At 51.2% G+C, this 5000-nt stretch overlaps 1 non-coding gene across 1 annotated transcript in view; it reads left to right on the plus strand.

Annotated features, from left to right (window-relative positions):
- Positions 1-3802: 3802 nt before the first annotated feature.
- LOC126433222 (small subunit ribosomal RNA) overlaps positions 3803-5000 on the plus strand; it is a 1909-nt gene continuing 711 nt past the window's right edge. Inside the window, exon 1 of the ribosomal RNA XR_007578335.1 lies at positions 3803-5000. This exon is cut by the window's right edge and continues 711 nt beyond it. This is a non-coding gene — a ribosomal RNA (small subunit ribosomal RNA).

Here is a 5000-nt window from a genome sequence, read left to right on the forward strand (position 1 = left end):
CCGCCATTGCTCAGTTAAGCCACGAACACCCACACATGTCCTACACAGGGGTGCACCCAACATCACAATACTGCCTCCTGTCACAGTACACAAACAATGGCAGGAATGAAAGACACACATCTGCCATAACCTTGGAATCGGAGCGCCGCCTGTCATGAGCCACAAGTGCATCCTGACGTGACAAATCGGATGATCCCGCAGGCATGCACTTACGATAATCACTATCAACGAACCTGCCGCCCCCCCCCCCCAATACACCTTTCCCTACAACAATGTGTACCTTAACCTAAGCGATATTGTACCTTAACCTCAGCTATATCGTACCTTAACCTAACCTACATTGCGCCTTAACCTAACCTACGTTGTGCCTTAACCTAACCTACGTTGTGCCTTAACCTAACGTATGTTGTGCCTTAACCTAACCTATGTTGTGCCTTAACCTAACCTATGTTGTGCCTTAACCTAACCTATGTTGTGCCTTAACCTAACCCATGTTGTGCCTTAACCTAACCCATGTTGTGCCTTAACCTAACCCATGTTGTGCCTTAACCTAACCCATGTTGTGCCTTAACCTAACCCATGTTGTGCCTTAACCTAACCCATATTGTACCTTAACCTAACCCATGTTGTGCCTTAACCTAACCCATGTTGTGCCTTAACCTAACCCATGTTGTGCCTTAACCTAACCCATGTTGTGCCTTAACCTAACCCATGTTGTGCCTTAACCTAACCCATGTTGTGCCTTAACCTAACCCATGTTGTGCCTTAACCTAACCCATGTTGTGCCTTAACCTAACCCATGTTGTGCCTTAACCTAACCCATGTTGTGCCTTAACCTAACCCATATTGTACCTTAACCTAACCCATATTGTACCTTAACCTAACCCATATTGTACCTTAACCTAACCCATATTGTACCTTAACCTAACCCATATTGTACCTTAACCTAACCCATATTGTACCTTAACCTAACCCATATTGTACCTTAACCTAACCCATATTGTACCTTAACCTAACCCATATTGTACCTTAACCTAACCCATATTGTACCTTAACCTAACCCATGTTGTGCCTTAACCTAACCCATGTTGTGCCTTAACCTAACCCATATTGTGCCTTAACCTAACCCATGTTGTGCCTTAACCTAACCCATATTGTGCCTTAACCTAACCCATATTGTGCCTTAACCTAACCCATGTTGTGCCTTAACCTAACCCATGTTGTGCCTTAACCTAACCCATGTTGTGCCTTAACCTAACCCATGTTGTGCCTTAACCTAACCCATATTGTGCCTTAACCTAACCCATATTGTACCTTAACCTAACCCATATTGTACCTTAACCTAACCCATATTGTACCTTAACCTAACCCATATTGTACCTTAACCTAACCCATATTGTACCTTAACCTAACCCATATTGTGCCTTAACCTAACCCATATTGTGCCTTAACCTAACCCATATTGTGCCTCAACCTAACCCAATTTGTGCCTCAACCTAACCCATATTGTGCCTCAACCTAACCCATATTGTGCCTCAACCTAACCCATATTGTGCCTCAACCTAACCCAATTTGTGCCTCAACCTAACCCATATTGTGCCTCAACCTAACCTAATTTGTGCCTCAACGTAACCTAATTTGTGCCTCAACGTAACCTAATTTGTGCCTCAACGTAACCTAATTTGTGCCTCAACGTAACCTAATTTGTGCCTCAACGTAACCTAATTTGTGCTTCAACGTAACCTAAATTGTGCTTCAACGTAACCTAAATTGTGCTTCAACGTAACCTAAATTGTGCTTCAACGTAACCTAAATTGTGCTTTAACGTAACCTAAATTGTGCTTTAACGTAACCTAAATTGTGCTTTAACGTAACCTAAATTGTGCTTTAACGTAACCTAAATTGTGCTTTAACGTAACCCATGTTGTGCTTTAACGTAACCCATGTTGTGCTTTAACGTAACCCATGTTGTGCTTTAACGTAACCCATGTTGTGCCTTAACCTAACCTATATTGCGCCTTAACCTGCTCTGTAATTGTTATGCAACTCGTTAAATTAGTGTAGTGTTGCCTAACCGCAACCCTCGCAATATAGTTCGCTATTCGCACTGCCCGGTCCCCTGTGTATCGCGTCATGTTAAACACCTTGCAGGTGTTGCTGACTTTCCACATGCTCCTGCTATACACTGTAATGTGGATAGCAGCAGGACGTACATGCCCCCCCCCCCCCTTCCCCCCTGCCTTCGCAAGCTGGTCGTTGAGAAGTTTGCATGTTCAATGCCCTTCGCATGCCGACGTACTCAGCCTACGTTGTGGTACGGCCTGTCACCTGTCCGCCGATGTACGCAAAACCCACAAACTGTACTGCACATTGGTCCGTATGTACTGAATGATACATCGTGGCACATGTGTGACCGTACGACGACTGCGCCTAGCAACGGCAGACCATACAGTCCAAATATTGTGCACGCAGCTACGTGTCGTCTCCCTATAAGAGCTGGATTGCAGTGTGGTACGCCATTCAGACGTGTGGGAGGAACGGACGCCCTCGATGGCGATCAGCATGAGCAGTCTGTTGATGTAGTGGAGCGTGTATTCGGACGTAGTCGTCTCTTCTCACACACCGTGATAGCATGTTGCACCGCGTTCCACATCTGCGACATCCTGCAGAGGCCGGCTGACAGTCGTTCGCGCAATGGACACCGCATACGTACGGGGGCTACCTTCCACGTGTTCTCGAGGCGTGCACATGTTGTTGCGTCTATGTGGGCAGACGTAGTGTGTTGTGACACCTGACACAGGCATGCAATACTCGTTGCAAATGGCGATGGACGTCTACGTTTGCTGGTGACGTTACGCAAATGAACAACAGGTAACCCGTTGTGGTGCGGTTGTTCTCGCTAGAGGTGAATCAGTGTTGGCGACGATCGGTCGAGCTATTAACTGGTTGTTTCAGGGATACCCACCATGCCCACGAACGTGAAAGGGGATCTGGGTGTGAGGCGATACGCGGCGGTGGCTGGGTGAGACTGTCCCCGGCCGGTGAGGGGGGGCCGCCCGGCGTGCTGGCAGCGCGGTGCGTGGGCGCACGCGCTACAGCCGGCTGGTGGGGGCGGCCAGTGGCAGGCGCGCCGGCCGACGGACGCGGCAGGCGGCGCAGCTGCGCGCCGGGGCCCCCTGCTCGCGGCGCCTTGCGGCCAAAGTAGGTCCTCGCGGGCCCGGTGCGAAGCGCGGTGGCCATCTGCAGTGTGCTGGTCCGATTGAGGACTGTGTGCGCTGAGGATGCGCCGCCGCCCGGCGCTCGGCGCCGCGACGCCGTCTGCTGCTCGGTCGCCCCAGCGGTTCTCGCAGGTGGTTTGTATCGCAGCTGTGCGGACGTGTTGGCGCGTGCGCTGTGCTGGGAGAGTTCGCTTCGGCACCCAAGTGGGGCTTTTGTCCTTCTGTGGCGCTGGCGTTGGAGCTGCCGGTCACCGTAGGTGGCGCGTGTTGTCTCCCGCCGGCAATGCCACGACAGCACGCTCCCGGGCCTCTGTCGGCAGCGGCAAGCTCAGTTGGGAGCACGGGTGGTCGCACCTAAAGCGTCTACTCGCCTAACTCCGGGCGATTGCGCCTCTCTCGAACCCGACCAAGTACTTAGGACGGCGCTGCGCGCCGCCGGGACCTGAGAGGGTTTCGAGGTGTGTTGTGCAGGGGAGCTCAGCCTCCTCCTGTTTGCAGAATAATTGAGCGGACGCTTGCGTGTTCGCGCGGGCCCCCGGGACACACTCCCGGGCGGCCGGCTGCTCAGCTCTAGTTGACGCAGCTCCCTGGTTGATCCTGCCAGTAGTCATATGCTTGTCTCAAAGATTAAGCCATGCATGTCTCAGTACAAGCCGCATTAAGGTGAAACCGCGAATGGCTCATTAAATCAGTTATGGTTCCTTAGATCGTACCCACGTTACTTGGATAACTGTGGTAATTCTAGAGCTAATACATGCAAACAGAGTCCCGACCAGAGATGGAAGGGACGCTTTTATTAGATCAAAACCAATCGGTCGGCTCGTCCGGTCCGTTTGCCTTGGTGACTCTGAATAACTTTGGGCTGATCGCACGGTCCTCGTACTGGCGACGCATCTTTCAAATGTCTGCCTTATCAACTGTCGATGGTAGGTTCTGCGCCTACCATGGTTGTAACGGGTAACGGGGAATCAGGGTTCGATTCCGGAGAGGGAGCCTGAGAAACGGCTACCACATCCAAGGAAGGCAGCAGGCGCGCAAATTACCCACTCCCGGCACGGGGAGGTAGTGACGAAAAATAACGATACGGGACTCATCCGAGGCCCCGTAATCGGAATGAGTACACTTTAAATCCTTTAACGAGTATCTATTGGAGGGCAAGTCTGGTGCCAGCAGCCGCGGTAATTCCAGCTCCAATAGCGTATATTAAAGTTGTTGCGGTTAAAAAGCTCGTAGTTGGATTTGTGTCCCACGCTGTTGGTTCACCGCCCGTCGGTGTTTAACTGGCATGTATCGTGGGACGTCCTGCCGGTGGGGCGAGCCGAAGGCGTGCGACCGCCTCGTGCGTGCTCGTGCGTCCCGAGGCGGACCCCGTTGAAATCCTACCAGGGTGCTCTTTATTGAGTGTCTCGGTGGGCCGGCACGTTTACTTTGAACAAATTAGAGTGCTTAAAGCAGGCAAGCCCGCCTGAATACTGTGTGCATGGAATAATGGAATAGGACCTCGGTTCTATTTTGTTGGTTTTCGGAACCCGAGGTAATGATTAATAGGGACAGGCGGGGGCATTCGTATTGCGACGTTAGAGGTGAAATTCTTGGATCGTCGCAAGACGAACAGAAGCGAAAGCATTTGCCAAGTATGTTTTCATTAATCAAGAACGAAAGTTAGAGGTTCGAAGGCGATCAGATACCGCCCTAGTTCTAACCATAAACGATGCCAGCCAGCGATCCGCCGCAGTTCCTCCGATGACTCGGCGGGCAGCCTCCGGGAAACCAAAGCTTTTG

This window comes from Schistocerca serialis, unplaced genomic scaffold (assembly GCF_023864345.2).
Source record: "Schistocerca serialis cubense isolate TAMUIC-IGC-003099 unplaced genomic scaffold, iqSchSeri2.2 HiC_scaffold_1162, whole genome shotgun sequence".
In the NCBI taxonomy this organism is placed as follows: Eukaryota; Metazoa; Arthropoda; class Insecta; order Orthoptera; family Acrididae; genus Schistocerca; species Schistocerca serialis.